The sequence below is a fragment of the Puntigrus tetrazona genome, chromosome 14 (assembly GCF_018831695.1).
Source record: "Puntigrus tetrazona isolate hp1 chromosome 14, ASM1883169v1, whole genome shotgun sequence".
In the NCBI taxonomy this organism is placed as follows: domain Eukaryota; kingdom Metazoa; phylum Chordata; class Actinopteri; order Cypriniformes; family Cyprinidae; genus Puntigrus; species Puntigrus tetrazona.
In genome coordinates, this window is record NC_056712.1 from 11,144,954 (window position 1) to 11,160,951 (window position 15,998).

Genomic DNA, 15,998 nt, shown 5'->3' on the forward strand with positions numbered 1-15,998 from the left:
TCGCTTACAAAACAAAATAGGCCATAAATACGGTGCTATGTGGAAACCTTAAAGAGAAACTCAAGTGTTAGTGCATGGTTAATACAGAAGTCCTCCCACCTGCTGTGCCGCCAGATTCTCACGCTGTGAATGTGTGTGTATGTGTGTGTGTGTACAGCACTGACCTTCTCATTAGTGTCTTGTTTGGAGTTTGTTCCTTTTCCTTCTGGCTGAGTGGTTCTGGGCTCTAAATGGGGTTCAACGCAGTGTGCAGGACTCAGGGTCTACATACGAGACTGTGTGTTAGTGCAAGTAACGCTAACCTTACTGTCAGGGACTTCAGCAGTTCATGTGTGTGTGTGTGTGTGTGTGTGTGTGTGTGTGTGTGTGTGTGTGTGTGTGTGTGTGTGTGTGAGTGTGTGAGGTGTGTGAGTGAGTGAGTGTAAGGGACAGAAAGTCTTTTATTTGGGTCTCATCAGAAGGGGTTACATCTATGTGGAATGTGTAAAAACAAAATGCATTTGGATCAATCTCACACAAACATTTTCTGGCCCCATTTTTGCCTAAAATAAAAGGTACAATGCATTCAGAAAAAGGTGTTTTGTAGATTTACAATGTTTTATTTTTTTCCCTCACATCCATTTACACTCCATACCCCAAGAAGCTGCATTTTTGTGTATATTATCACAGCTGCATGTGATTTCAGTTTTTTCTTTTAAAAAAAAATAAAATAAAATAAAACACCTTCAGCATGTTTGATGATTTTTGCTCTTTGTTCGCATACTATATGTGTGTGTGTGTTCTGTGTATATTTATTATGCATTTAGAAATACACACATACAGTATATATTTTGAACGTATTTACATTTATTTTACAGGTCATTTATATTCATAACATTTATATTATGAATAATTTGTTTTTTTCATATACAAATAACCATACACATAAGCATGTGTGAGTATTTATATATAGATACTAAACATAAATAAATAATTGTTTTTTAACTTTGTCATTATTGGCCATGGATTGTGATTGCTGTGAATTTTTGTGTGTTGGGGGTAGCGAAGGGTTTTGAATACTTTCTAAATGCATTGTATTTTGTATTTGCCATAAAGAAACAGAACTGTTTTCATGACAATCAAAAACAACAGGTTCTTATTTTATGCTTCTCAATTTAGGGTGTTTTTGTGAGATTCACTCATACAAGGTTTGCATTTCAGGAGTTCATACAGAAAGTATTTGGACAGTGACACTTTTTCCTGCATTTCCAGCATTTTTATTTTTAAAATAAAACTTAGCTCAGGGACTAAGTGCTGAAGCGACAATTTGCTATTCCATTAAGAGCTAGGAAAATCAATTTGTGCAGATTACCCTGTGAGTATTACAACGTCATGTGCAGTTCCTGGTCGCAAATCCATTTTTGTGTGTATTGACAGCCATTAAGTCTGCAGGCTAAATACATTACGAGTTATATTTCTTGATGATGCTTCAGTTTGTGCTTTCCCGGTCATTCTCAGACGGCCTGAAATCAGGTCAATTTGCAGGTGCTGGCTGTTTGGTGCCATGCCAGCCAACAGTTAGAGGCAAATGGCTTTAAAATTATGTTTTCAGGACACTTTGAATCAACGCTGCTTCAACAGAGACAGAAATAAGAGCCGATCCCACAGTCATCCTCACAGATAAAGCCTCATGCTGTGATGCGCTTTTTTTCTTTACTTTCTATGACTCTGAGCTACTTTCTTCCTAAACCGCTTTCACTGGCACGTAATACTTCACTTCAGATGTCCACAGACTCTTTGATGTACTTTGATGTCCTGTCCTTGAGACGTTTGAAGCTTCTAGCCTGCTCTCTGAAAAACATCTCAGCCTATATCCTGGAAAAGGATCAAGCATCTTGATTTGTTCTAGAGGTGCTGTTTTTCTTTATAACTTCACATACTTTTCTCTCAACATTCCAGTGTTGTTATTGTTAAATCTTAAAGATGTAATAAAAGGAAGATGTAATAATTATTAGATAAAAAGTGCTCTTTGTATTTCAATTAAATAAACCAAATATAAAATAAATGTAAAAACAAAGGAAATTTACTTAATTAAAAATATAAAAATAACAGCTATTTCAAAATATGAACTATAGTCGCATGTAAATAATATTAAATAACAGTCTTAAATATATTTATGCCTTCCTGCTTCTCTCTTTTGTCTCCCTGAATAGTTTGTCTGTTGAAAAACTATTAAATGTCACTGACCAAATAATTAGCAATGAGAGCACTGTGTGATTATATCTCCTTGTAGTGTCCCTGTATGCTTGTGTGTGTGTGTGTGTGTGTGTGTGTGTGTGTGTGTGCGTGATGCACATGTATGATATTCCCAACATTCTCCACATCGGTCGCTTTGTTTCCGCTTGTGGTTTCGCTGTGTGTAACTATGAATGTGTGTCTCTAACCTTCTCATTGGGATCCTGTTTGCGGTTGGCCTCCCGCCCGCGCAGGCTCTTGGTGCTGATGCCCGATTCTGATGTTTGCATGATCAGCTGAGTGGCCAGAAACTGCTGGATCTGTTCCAGAACGTCCCTCTGCATCTCTAGGGCCATGTGGTAGACGTCATGATCCGAGCTGTTGTACATCACCGCGTTCTGGAACATCAGCATGATGTCACGCTGGAACTCAGCGGTGCGTGCGCGGATCTGCCCGGACTCGATGTTCTTCTTGATGGCTGACAGGTCCATCGGTCTGACGAGAAGGAGGTTTCGGGAAGGACAAAAACATAATTAGCCAACAGAAAAACTGATAACACACACATAAGGTTCTTTAGTCACATTAACATCAACTAAGAGTTGTTCGAACTCTCATTAACTTGTTGATCTACTGGTGATGTAATGTAAATTTCTGATTAAGGAACAAATTAATCTACGTCTTGGATTGTCATGAGGGCAGTACATTTTCTTAAATCATATCAATTTAATGCATGACACTGTAGTTATTTATTGCACAATGTAGTTATTTATTGCAATTTTTTTTTTTAAATAATAGTGCCTATGAACAGTTTTATTTATTTATTTATTCATTCATTCTTTCCTGGAAATTCTGTGTTATCTGTTTTAATAATTGATTCAAATTTTAATTAATTCATTTAATACAGCTTTATTATTATTAGTGCTGTCAAATGATTAAACATGATTAATCGCATATCGTTCTTTTTAACCTAACATATTGTGTGCTGTGTATCTTTATTATATTCATATAAATACACATACAGTACATGCATGTATATATTTAAGGAGAACATTTTATGTTTATATATTAAAGTTATATAAAATTTAAAATAAAATATATAAAAATGTAAACATGTATGTACTCTATGTGCATGTATTTATATATATAAATATAAACAGTAGACACACACATATACTATGCAAACACAAACTTTATTTTGGATGTGAATAATCACGATTGATCGTTTGACAGCACTAAATATTATATGCGTTATATACGTTAGTATATAGTAAAATTCATTTTTATCACTGAATTATAAGATTATATTCTATATTCTAAGTTTTCTGCATCACAAAAATCATAGAGCCACACTACATGCTCCAAAAGTAAGTCTCATCTTGATACCTGTGTACAATGCTGTGGTAACCAGGGGCGATGTCATCAGACACAGGCTGCAGAAACACACTTGCATACCTAAAACACAAAACAATAAATTACAAACACATACAAGCGCAATTTCTGCGTGGTTAGTGGTCATGATAAAACATCATCTGAAGCAAGTATGAATGAGAGGCTCACCTGTGATTGGCTGCTGCCCGCCACACCAGCATGATGGCTTTCTTCCAGATCTTTTGAGCCTGCAAGGCCTCTTGATCTTCACTGCACATGGAGCTGAGAGAGAGAGAGTCGTTAAAAGGTAAATAAAAGATTGAAACACACAGAATAATGGACTCACACACTAACACTCACAACTGTGAAGAGGCAGGGCTGCTGGCGGTGGAGTCCGCTGTGGTGTAGCGCTGGGAGTGACTGCCCGTGCACCCATCCTCACTCTCGCTGGCAGGAGGGTCAACCTCTGAGAGACACGGCCCCTCTCCGTCCCCATCGCCACACTCTTTCATCTCCATCCTTCATCCACATCCACCTCACTGCCTCCATCCTCCTCCTTCACCTCCTAAAGCATTTAAAGAAGCAATATTGAAAAAAAAGAGGTTTTTGCAGAATGCCCCAATTATGCCGTTACTGAATAGTTTTCTTCCAATTCACTACAGCTTAAAATCTCATTTGCCTTCACAGTCACTAAAATAGAGGATGCTTGCATGCTTCAGACCAGGTTTAATGCACAATGTATGCATTTCATACATATTTGAATGCAAATAAGATTGAGAGTTTCATAAGGTATAATTTTTAGTTATGAAACACTTTCTAGAAAACGACATTTGTTTTCATCATAATCGTAAGTGTTTTATAGTAGATTAAGCTAAACAGTTAACAGAAAAACATGTTAACGCTACTCAAGTGTCTAGTGTCACGTGATGCTTTTTCCTGCTGCTTTGCTAATACCTTTGTGTCTTTTGCTGAGGCTGAGCTATCTTCTGAGTCCAAACAGGGCGTCACGGTCTCTGGCTGAACCCAGTCCTCTCCCTCACACTTCACGGCTGGACTCGGGGTTCTGTTCTCCTGCTGCACTTCCTCCATCCCTCCTTCTCCCTCTAGTTCCCTCTCACCCTCAGTCTTAACCTCAGAGTCCTGGCTCTGCTCTGTGTCAGGGGCGGCAGGCGCTACAGTGTCCCCTGTCGCTTCGTCAACTGCTTCGGTTTCTGTAGCCTCCTCTACCAGAACCTCCATTTCGGCCTGCACACGGCCGGGTCAGGGGCAGCACTGTGTGACTGCTGGGGCAGGACTCTGCTGGACGATGGGCTCTGGTTCGGCTGCCTTAAAGGTCTGTGATTCCCAAGGGCTGGTTAGGGGGTGGCCGCCAACTGCTGGGTCCTCACAGAGCGAGAGAGCCGCCTCCACTGCGGCTGCATCCAAAGCCTCCACAGGATCGTCCACCTAAAACAGATAAGTTAGTTTACTTTATTTCAGATTTGACAACAGAAAGGAAAAGCTCTTGAACTATTCTCTGTTTTAGGAGTCTATATAAAATGGTGGGGCAGAGTTAAAGGGTACCCAAAAACATTCAAGGTGCTTTTGATTTTTCATAGTACAGGAGTTAATGGCTCCGTCAACATTCTTCAGAATATCTTTTTTTGTGCTCAAGAGAAGAAAGAAACTTTTGAACAACTTGAGGTAAAATGACAGAACTTTCATTTTTGGATAAAGTATTCACTACATGACGTAGCAACCAAATGCGTCCTAACCATACACATATGTTTGTGTGTATATACCTTCTCCTCTATGATTGCAATGATGTCTCCCACTGTCTCCAGGTCCAGTTCGTGGGCCATGTATGAGACTGACACCACTGTGTCCTCTTCCACCAGCTCGGCCTCCTTCCCCTCCACCTCAGCTGGCGTGGACGATCCTGCCATCACTGCCTCTGCTCCAGAACCTTCAGCAACAGCTGCAGCTCCTAAACACAAGAGGAAACACATCGCTTAGAGAAGTCTTACTATAAAGTAATGACTCTTCTTAAGAGGAAACACCACGTTTTTAGGATAGGTTAGTCAAAAATAAAAACTGGTTTGGTACCAACATTGTTCAAAATATCTTGACTGCAGTATTGGAAAATCTAGTAAATGATGACAGAAATTAGATTTTTGGGCGAACCCTTTAAATGCTGAATCCCTCGGTGCCATTACTTTGAAAGAAACCAATACTTTTATTCAGCAAGGAAGCATTACGTTGATCGAAAGTGATAAATACATTTAAATATTTCAAAAGATTTATTTTTTATTCATTAAGCGATTCTGAAAAAAACAAATATTATATTATTTGAATATCAAGTGTTATCAACAGAGTTATTCTGAAATACTTATTGAGGAGCAAATCAGCATGTTACAATGATTTCTGATTTCTGAAATGATTCTGATTTAAGTGAAAATTCAGCTTTGCATTACAAAAATAATTGGCATTATAATAACATGCAAAACAGTTATTTTTACTTAGAGTTTCACAGTATTACTGTATTTTTGATTAAATAAGTGTAGCCATGGTGAGCATAGAGATTAAAGAACATTATAAAAGTCTTGTCAACCCCAACTGTTATTCTAGAATACAATCCAAGAACTTTCAGTGCAGTCTCGCGTGATTTGTGATTGGATTAAGACGAACTACACATCACATGACACAAACAGAAAACAGACTGCCTGTGCAAAAACAGACTGACCGTTCTACAGAGAGAGTGCTGAAGAGAGGAAATCAGAGAGATCAGAGACCTGTTTTGGGCACAGAGAGGTGGTCCGGGGCTGGGGGGACCACTGTGGGGGGCTTAGGGGATCGGCACTGACCGGTTGCTGCGCTGGGGTGGCGCTCTCAACAGACGTGATAACGAGGGAGCATCTGACACAGAGACACACACATATAGCGCTACAAACACACACACACTAAAGCACACAGCTACTCTCACAATAATCGAACTACACGGTAACAAAGTGCTACAGAGAGCATGAAATCTAAAACTTGCATGCGAGGAAGCATGGTAAAAATGCAAAAGAACTCTTCTAAAGAAAATCAAACCAAAACAGGCCGCATAACTCAAAACTCAGTTTGTTCAGTGACACAGAGAATGTAATGTAAGAGAGACATTTAAAACATACAAAAGAAAGTGTGTATTGTTTACCAGCTGTAATGTCTTGATTAGCAGGCAGGCGGTTGCAGCAGCGTGAAGCTCAACTCCATGAGATCCATTACTTAAACCCGTGGCCACGTCACCTTCAACCACCTGCCCAACAGACACAAGCACAGAACAATATGAGTACAATATGTCATTTATGAAACATTTTGGTTTCATTGAAATTAGGCTGAAATTAAAAACCTAATAGAAATATTCTATGATTTACATGAAAATCCTTGCCTAATTAATGTGAGAAAACCACTAATAAAAGAAGAATTAAATAGGGAAAATAAATATATACACATGACAAAAATGTTAATAAAAACTATAACAATACATAATACTAAAACAACAAATTTACAACCTGCTTTCTGAATTGTATGTGGTTTTGTCACAGCACCTCTAAAAATGCTGTTCAAATAAATGTGGGGCAAAGTGATTGCAAACGATGCTGTCTAGTGGATATTTACAAAAAACGGGAAAGGAGCAAAGCACAATTTAAAAAGTGTTTTAAAAAGTAAAAGGTCCCCAAAATGTTTACATGTAAGTGACTGGCTAATGTTGTTGCATGTAAAATGAGCACTAAAAACTTGGCCCTTGCCAAAATGCGGAATAATCAATGTGAATCCTGAATGTAGGGTTGAGAAATGGAAAATGGGTCTGGGACATGACACAGGCAAAATCCTGTTTGCTGAAACATGCCCCTTTAATCCAAAGGTTTAAATGCTGAGTGCTTCACAATATCCCACACTCACCAGTCTAGAGCTAGCAGCGATGAGGCTGCCCTTCTTCAGCAATTCAGACAGCAACGGGGAGGGAGGTGGTGTGGCTTTTGGGGCAAGGTGTTTCTTCTGTGGGGAGTCCTCTACTATAGGGGCCAGACCTGACTCTTTAGGCCCTGGACCCGAGACCTCAGACATAGGCATGAAGACAGTCAGTCCTTGAGCCTAGATGGAAAAATCATGAGTATGACCTATTATTAGAATCTGCTTTAAGTTTAAATGTTAATACAAGTGAGGCAGGAATTCACCATTGGACTGGCACATGTTTCATCTGTCACTGGTTGCAGTGTTTCTGGTTATGAGACATCCATGCTGGGAGAACTAGCACCGGGTGGAGAACGTACTGTCACGCTGGGAACTCTCTTTGGTGTGTTTTTAGCTGCCTGACGAACTGTAAAGAAAAAACGTATTGTTGTTTTAATGGAAAATAAATGTATTTAATGTGTTTATGTAATACAAACATTCCACTGCCAGAAACAAGCCCAAAGTAATAAAAATGTAATATATTTGCAATAAGATGCATGGTAAACTTATACTATTTTCACGTACAGCAATATATTACACTGCTAAATTAAGATAATTAGAAAAATTGTTTCCTTTGTAAAGACACTTTTGAAAGTGCTGAGTGAATATAAATCTCACCCTGATATGCTGCCTCAGTCGCCCTCTTCTTCTGCTCAGCCTCCTCTTCTTCCTGCTTCCTCTTTCTGACAAGCATGAGAACACACACAACACACATTGATACAAACACAACATACGCATGTTTGAAGATTACGAGTCACAAAATGTTCTGTCTGTGTCCAAATTGAATAATCATGATCTGAAAACTGACACTTCAAATTAACATAACACCTAAAACTTCTAGTCATTGATATCTATATGTATCTAATAAAAAGTGTGTTATATATATATATATAAAATAAATTCTACTATCTGTAGTACTTAAGATATAAATGTTGTATAATTTAATAAATATCAAATGAATATTGTTAATGAATATTGTGTAATACTATGTAATTCTCTTTTTTTATTTTAAAGAAATAAGTGTATTCATTATATAAAAATGTTTTATACAATTAAGGCCTCCAGTCATTTCTCAAAGGGTTTAAACTAATGCCAAATACTGTTGTTAAGTGAAATCAATACAAGGTTTGTTGAAACTAGATCAATAACATAAATGACAGACAAATGCAAAACCGGTACAGAATTGTCTTACAGCTCTAGATCGGCCCACAGCTCCTCCAGTTTAGGGTCCAGATGGCCTGCCTGGATCAAATCCACCTCTTTCTTCAGTTTCCTAAAGGGACAGAGCACATTTATCACATACGTGTGAAAGATACAGACAGCGAGAGGGAGATCTAGGTGAAGATGTACCTGTATTTCTCCTGTGTGTCTTTGATCAGCCTCTTGAGCTCCTCGATCCTCTCTGTTGTCAATCTACGTACGATCACATCCTCAATGGTCTCGACCACCTCCCCTTTCTCACCCCGTTTACGTCTGTAGGGAGTGCATAAGTCAAACTTACCAATAAACTTGTGAATATGCACAGAGATGGACGAATCATTCACACTTTATATTAAGTGGCCTTAACTACTATGTACTTGCATCAAAAAATAACTGCAATGTACTTATTGTTTATATATTGTATTGCAAAACACTTCTGCTGCTATTGAGGTGGGATTCAGGCGAAGTTAGGGACAGGTTTGGTGGTATGGGTCGGGTTGGTTTAAGGGATGCTAACGCGTAAGGGATGGGTCAACAGTGTAATTATAAATGTAATTACAGAAATACATTACAAATGTAATTAAACATACGTATTTAAAAAAAATATGTAAGTACAATGTAAAAACATGTATGTGCATAATAAATTAATTGTATCAAATGATTCATTTAATCGTACGTACATAGTAGTTCAGGCCACCTAATACAAAGTGGGACCAACAAAACTACTACAACAATCTAACTGGTAAAATAATACACAATGTCATAAATCATAAAATGCCTTTTCACGCATTTACTGCTTTCCGTGCACAAACATAAAGTTTCACTTCTATGCTGATTATTAGTTTTCATTGTATACACAGACTAGGTCGAAAATGTAACTCTGTTGGGTTTTGAGAGAACAACGGTAATAATAAATAAAGACGCTGAGAACAAATGTTTTGAGAATGAGAGAGATTTGCTTACTTTGGGGCCTCTGTGGTTTCCAGCAGCTCGGAATATTGGGAGGCACAATGCTGCAAGTATCATATTGACATGTTAAAACATGAATCACTAAGCAACTCACTAATACTAATAAACTCTCCTTTAAAATGACCTTCTGGGAGAACCAGTCCGGGGGTCGTCCAGGCTCTGAGAAGGGCTTGATGGCTCTGCTTACAGACACCCTGACAAAAATATACAACAGCGCGTTATACATATTTAACAGCAATTTATAAATAACGACATACACTTAAGAAAATGTAATGTAGAAACAATATTCAGTCGTAAATTGTCAGTAAACTTCACAATTATAACAATAAGACATTGAATTAAATTAGTGCTGTCAAACTATTAATCAAAGATTAAATGCATCTAAAAAATAAATCTTTCAGTTTATGTAATAAATGTGTATGTACTGTGTATATTTATTATGCATGTACAAATACACACACATGCATGTACTTATTTGAGAAAACAATTGTTTACATATTAAATATTATATACATTATTCATGTAAATATATATATAAATATTTTTTTAAATATATAGTTTATGTCTGTGTATTAACATAAATATACACCACACATTTATGTAAACAAAAGCAAAAATTAAAAATAGTGTTGTCCTGTAAAATGTACTGGAGAAGCCCTTTAATAGTTTAGACAAGCTCTCCAGAAAACAAATGAAAATTAAAAACACTTCATATTTAATGACACTTCATTATTTGATTGCATTTTTACATGATCATACTTTCAAGAAAACCTTTTTCGCACGATTTGGGTCTAAGTCTTAGCTGCACGTGCGGTTTCGGCCGGCAGGCGTCACCAGAGTGTGGTGTTCCCAGCACTTCCAAAAGGTTTGTTTGTCCCATCACTACCCCTCCTGTCACCAAATCTCACCCTACCCTTCCAGGAGGGGGATTAGCTCAAATGGTAGAGCGCTCGCTTAGCATGCGAGAGGTAGCGGGATCGATGCCCGCATCCTCCACTTTTTAATCTTTCTAATTACAGCTACTTAAGCGTAACCGCTCTCCAAACGAAGTCCGTTTTAAATCCACATTTGATTCATTAAGGGTGATTAACAACGTCCTCGTGCATCATTTAACACGCTTCAATCTTATCAGCATCATCACGAGCGTTAACGATTTATTCTTACCAGTTCTGATCTCCGCTTCTCATCACCGAGGAGGCGAGACAGAGTTTCTCCCGAACCGACCAAGGCTCAGTCGGACCCAGAGACAGCATCTTGTGTTCTAGTTAGGTGTTCAAAACATGAGTTTTATTTGAAGCTGTTCGTTGCACAAAACCGTGAAGGGAAATTACGGTGACAAAAAAAAGACTGATCATAATGTAGTATGACGTTAGGTGCTTCTTTACAACAACATTTGTTTAACACAGAACCTCGTATCAAACACAAAATTATTTATATTGCATATACAGAATGTAAACGATCAAAAATTGCTCAAGAACAGAGAGAAATTAGTGTTGACAATGTAAACATTGATCGTCTTTGTTGTCATGTAGCCTGCTAACGTTAGCGCAACAATTAAATCGCTCGCCCCGGCCTTACTAAGAGCGTTAGCTGCTTCGTTTAAACGGGATAAAATACGTCGGAATCAAATTTACAAAGTGGTTTGATTTTAGACTGTGTCGTAAATGTGTTGAAGAAACAAAATAACACTTACTTCCCACCCCGGTCGACATTTTCGTTTATCTGTAAGAGGCCGCGCGACTGGTTCTACTCACTTCCGCCGGAACTATTGTAGTGTAACACAACGCTATAATGTGTCGCACAAATATCTTTGCGACAGTTTGGATCACAGAGGGGGATTAGCTCAAATGGTAGAGCGCTCGCTTAGCATGCGAGAGGTAGCGGGATCGATGCCCGCATCCTCCACTTTTGCCACTAAATTTAGTAGTTTACTTTATTTACAACACAGAAAACGCCCAGAGGCAACTGTCGATTATTCAGATTTTACTTAATACCCATGTCGTTGCTATTCCCTTACAGTTAATAGTTTCTTAGATATTTTAACAATGAAACATTTGATATGTGCAGAAAAGAAAATTACTACGTGTGTCAATTAAAAGATATTGTCATATATTTTGCTATATCTTTTGCACGGCAGAAATAGTGAAAAGTATGTATTTTCTTCAGTTTAAACTAGAAAAAGAAAACCTTAAAAAAAGGCAAAGAAAACAACTTTTCAGCCACGAGACATGGAACAGGAACAACGAGGTAAAAACTCTGCGTTATTTAAAGTATTTAATGTCTATGTTTTCGTTTCATTTACAGTCAAGCTGTAGTTTTGTCAAATCACACAGAGCATGTGAAAGTACTTATTTGTGCGTATTTAGGATATGACACGACACACTAGTCTTGGGTAGTAGAACAATCAAACATTTTATTGGATTTTTAAATACAATATGCATAAGCATACACCACAGTGCCAAAAATGACCAAAGTAAAGAAACCCCAATGGCTCAGTGCCTTAATTTTAAGCCCTTCTCTGCTTTTCCACAGCGTCGCCGTCCATTACATTAAATATGTATTTACTTTTTGACGTGGGTGCAATGAGCCAAATACCATAAAATACGTATGACTCATGTCACTGTATATAGAGCTCAAATGAATCGTGTAGTCTCCTTCGCAGCCACCAGGGGACAACAGCACACTGCAGCATTAAGGATTTGAACGCATCCATCATTCACACTTAAGAGGGCCCTGAAGAGATGCCTGCCTCAAAACCCTATTTATGAGAAACTCATACGCATTTTATGGTTAAGATATGTATTACTGAATTATAATATACATACATATATATATATATATACATATATATATATATATATATATATATATATATATATATATATATATATATATATATATATATATATATATATATATATATATATATATATATATATATATATATATATATATATATATATAGTGTATTACATCACAGCTCCCACCTGTTTGTTCAGAGACTTTATTGTATATTTAGAAGCCCAAAAGCGAAATCTTTATAGTAATAAGTTGTGGCTATCAGAGCTACCGCTCTTCTTAAGCAGTAAGGGCATGACAGCAAACTATGCATCAAAAAATAAATCATTCTGAAATGATCAAGCCACCCAGGATCTACCAATAATTTAAGCAGGCAAACTTGTCTGAGAAAATGTGCTTATTTGTCAGGATGAGTAACTGTTAACATTACAGTACGAACATTTTGTTAGCAGATTATATTTAGAGGATCAGGATGTACCATAGTAAATGTGTCTTTGTCATGAAGAAACTACCTATATAACCCTAACACTAGGCCTAAACTGGCAGGCAGAGCAACAGTTGCAGTGGACGGTTAGTTATATTTGTGGTAACAACTGACAATCGTGTTTTCAATTGATGAAATTATTTTGCTAACTGACTATTTTTAGAAGAAACAATGGCATGAAGGTCCACCACAAATCTAGCTGTCACTGAGCTGTAAACAGATTGTAGACTGTTTAACTTAAAATGTAAATTTGCTAAAAAAATATACTCACCCTCAGGCAATCCAATCCAAGTTTGTTTCTTCGTTGGAAAAGATTTGATAAAATTTAGTACGTAATGCTACTTGTTCACCAGTGGATCCTCTGCCGTGAATGGGTGCGAGAATGAGTCAATTAGCTGATAAAACCATGAAACAGTGCTTGATGTTTGCATATTTCTTTCCTCATTCAGACAAGATGACTTTTTTTCAGCAATATTTGGGATAAAGGGCTCTAATGTTTTAGTTGGAAGAAACTATTTGAAGTTCTTTGATTCTTATAAACATGCAGCGTTTTTCGCTGCACAAAATGTTAATTGACGCAACTGGAGTCACGCGGGTTACTTGCAAATGGCATTTTAAATGTAAAAACTATTTCTGATGGCGCCCATTCACTGCAGAGGATCCACATAACTGTAAATATGTGGTTATGTAATGCTGCATTTCTCCGTTTCTTTGTCAGTGAAGAAGCAAACTCATCCTGGATTGCCTGAGGGCGAGTGAATTTTCCACAAATTTTTATTTTTCGGCGAACCATTTCTTTAACGTGAATGATCCACCAATTCTCCGACATGTAAATTGCCTTGAGTGTTGCATTCTCTAAAGCCTGGCGTGGATAATATCCTTCTAGGTTCTCTTTTTCAGGACACCTGCCAAATATGCCAATCAGACACAGCAATTGTCCAAAACAATACTGATATTCAGATCAGGCCGAATTATGACTAATTAATATAATCCCTGAATAGCTGCATTTTCACAGTTTGCGCTACTGAGCTGTAAGTTTATTCGTCAGCAGTATCAGACTAACAGATCCGTGTTGAATTTCTGAGCACTCCACCAGAGAACCCGCTCTGCCTGTGTTCTACAGCAAATATTAATGAGCGATCGGCATAATCGATGTCCTCGGGGCGTCTCCACGGTTATAACACCATTCACTTGAATCAATATCTCTGTTGCATTTAATTGATGGGCTCATCTTATTCAGCGAAGGGCTGAGAAAGGCCCGGGGCGAAAGAAGAATGTGAGGTGAATGTGTGAGGATAAGTGTCTGGGTTTCGTTGAGGAGAACCTTACTGATGTATATGCTGTAATCACATTGATGTGTCGGTCAGATGGGACCGCACAACGGTCCAGGCGCCCAGCCTTGTAGTGTGGGTTGAGTTCGATGCGTTCACTTCTCTTGCCCGTAGGGGAGTTTGAGAGCAGCTACACAACAACAGCTGTTGCTAGCGAGGGAGAGGAGGTCATATTGAGACCAAAAGAGGGGAGTGACAGATAAAGAAATAGGATGTTTGGAGACCAACAGCTCAGAGGCGTAAACACAAGACCTGTTTTCAGTCGCTAATGAAACTACGGCTGAATATTGACCCATTTTCCCCTTTCAGTGCAGCAATACAATTGAATCGGACTTTAAAAGTCTCTCGCTCGCTAAGGTGACTAGATTTCTGAAATGAAAACCAGGGACATTTGTAGTTCAGCGATCAATTTACATTTACAATTATATAAGCTATGAATTAAATAAGTCGGAGGGGAACAGTTCTGGTTTTATGCGCTTTGACTGCGAGTCACAGTATTTCCAGGATACAGGACGTTTAGTTTTTAATTCTTAATTTTTTCACCTGAGATTGTGTGAACGGTTGAAATTACACTGCTGCGGTGATAAAAAAGGTCCAATGTTTTGCATGCAATATCTGGCTCATTACATATAATTGTAACTTTTTAAGCCGTAGACACACGAGGCAGCTCCAGACGGGGACCAAACAAATGAACCCCAGAAAACTGGAATGCCTGGTCACTGTGGAAGGCTAGTGGTTAGTTAGACATGAGCCGAAATGATTTTGTTTGGTCCTGCAGTGTTATTAATACAAGCCATTAATGCATCATACTTTCAATAACTCTCTCTCTCTCTATCTCTCTCTCTGTTCATCTCCGCTGTCTTTTCTGCCCACCGAGTCCATTAAGCACAGAAAGCTGAAACGGTGTACAGGCTGATGATAGTTTCTCTCTCAGCCTCTGGCCCTCTCCACTCCATCAACCTCTTTCTCTTTTTATCTGTCCCCCCCTCTCTTTCTCTATCTCTACATTTTCTGTCTTTGCTTTCATAAACTCGACCCCTTTTTCTGTTAGCTGAGGTTAGAAACCTCAGTGAAGTATGTGTGTGTGTGTGTGTGTGTGTGTGTGTGTGTGTGCGTGTGTTCTTCATGTGTCCTCTGGGCCAAATTGTGTTGGTATTCCTGGCTGAAATCAGGGCATGCATCATGATGGCCTCAATTGGCTCATTAGGGCAGAAACCCACCTGAGCCCCAGAATTACACACACAAACAGAGTTAACTACAGAGTTAAAGCAAGATATCTTCATTAGTGGCACTTACTAAGGCACATATAACTATTACTTTTATTGCACATACTTAAAGTTAGTAACAATGCACTTTGTGCTACAGACATGAATATGATGTTGAGCAGTTTTACAGGTTTGGGAAGTAAACATGGACACTCATTTAAACGATAATTTATACTGTAAATATTTAAATTGATAGTTGGAAAATTATGGTGTCATTTATTCCATCTAATGTTGGTCCAAACCTGTATGACCGACCAAAGGAAGATACTTTGATCAATCTTGGTAATCGAATGGTCAAATTGACTTATACAGTATGGACAAAAATACAGATTTTAACGTCACTCACAATTCTTAATGAGATTCTAGTTCTTCTCCTCAATAAATCAGGGACAC

At 38.1% G+C, this 15,998-nt stretch overlaps 2 non-coding genes and 1 pseudogene across 2 annotated transcripts; 2 read left to right on the top strand and 1 right to left on the bottom strand.

Annotated features, from left to right (window-relative positions):
• Positions 1-35: 35 nt before the first annotated feature.
• Positions 36-11,486, bottom strand: LOC122357509 (annotated as a pseudogene).
• trnaa-agc lies at positions 10,650-10,722 on the top strand. Its single transcript has one exon. It is a non-coding gene; the product is annotated as a tRNA-Ala (tRNA).
• A 72-nt stretch (positions 11,487-11,558) lies between the features above and the next one.
• trnaa-agc lies at positions 11,559-11,631 on the top strand. The gene has a single exon. It is a non-coding gene; the product is annotated as a tRNA-Ala (tRNA).
• Positions 11,632-15,998: the final 4,367 nt, after the last annotated feature.